The following is a 1,453-nucleotide window of genomic DNA, read 5'->3' on the forward strand; positions in this document are numbered from 1 at the left end:
TGCAGCAGGCGCCAGCGCCACGGGGACAGCGGCGCGGGCAGAGCTCGCCCAGTTATTCTCCCACTCCCAGATCTTCTCCCCCAAAATTCAGGTTGACATACAAAGCCCATCGCCAGGCTGAGCGTGTCCAATTTTAAGCCAGTAACAACCACAACTCCCCTGTTGCACCCTTTATCCTCCCGCTGACCCATCCGTGATCCCTCTGATCCCTCTGAGCCCAGGGCTGCGGGATGCACACACACACATCCTCGGAGTCGCAGCCAGCAGGGTTTTACCACCAGCGCTCAGTACAAACACACATTAAATCCAACACAGCTCCCAAACCTGTGTCGCAGGAGAGTCTCCGAGTCTCTTAACTCATTCCAGGTCTATCTGCTGCTCTTTACACAGAGTTTCCCGAGGCTCCCAGGCGGCTCCTGCGGGGCTGTAATGAAGTCGTGACTCTGTGTGTGTGAAGTTCCTGCTGGAATTTGTCGGCAATTAATGCTTCTGTGGTTTCACAGGCAGCAGGACGAGGACTGAATCTGCTCCAACACCTCCAAAACCTGCAGCATCTCAACCCTGACACCAGCAATCATTGTCCCCAAGGCAATGGGGCCGATAAGGACCCATTTGAGTGAACCCTGTTTAGGTCTGTAACATCCTTCCACGTGCTAGGAGTGATAATGGCCTGCGAAGGACGTGCTTTGCCCCAGGGAAAGTATTTGACTGGGATATTGAAGACTGACGGTGGATGGCTGCTGGGAAGTTGTGGGGATAAGCTGAACGGAAACATGGACAAATTTATCCTGGAGGGGACAGTCAGACATCGGAGGAATGGTGCCATCTATGTGGAGTCCAGGCTGGCTGACTTGCAGAATCCCAGAATTTGGAAAAGACCTCCAAGATCATCAGGTGCAATCTTCAGTTGTGGTACTGCAGAAAACGTCTCAACATTCTGGTCTTTTTCTTATTCTTCTTGATAAGGTTTTCCATTTGTAACCTGGATTTTATAGGAACGGGAGGTTTTGTGCCTTCAGGCCATCGTAGGCAGCATGTTATTTAAATTGCGGTGTAATCCCTAAAAGCATTTCCCTGAGTATTCCAGGGGCACTTCCCAAGGAAAGTCTGAGGGTTTATCATCAAGCCCACTGTAAATTCCAGTCGGAAATCCTGGGTCAATGAATCACAGCAGCATCATTCCTATTTTATTATTACTGACACACACTTATGTACACACTCAATTTGTTTTTCCATGTTAAACTCCCTGTGTGTGCACAGCAGGATCCTACTGGTGCTTTTAATGAACAAACATGTAGAATTAATCTGAAATTTTCTCTAAATGCAGCATATTTGGAAAGTTATTTCCAGTGTTTTCAATCCTGATATGTATCAGCATCAAGGTGGTTTGGAAAATGAAAGGAAGAAAAATGAGGGAGGAAATGCAGGATCTAGGGGAAGGCAAAGAGCACAG

Source organism: Geospiza fortis, unplaced genomic scaffold (assembly GCF_000277835.1).
Source record: "Geospiza fortis unplaced genomic scaffold, GeoFor_1.0 scaffold450, whole genome shotgun sequence".
Lineage (NCBI taxonomy): Eukaryota > Metazoa > Chordata > Aves > Passeriformes > Thraupidae > Geospiza > Geospiza fortis.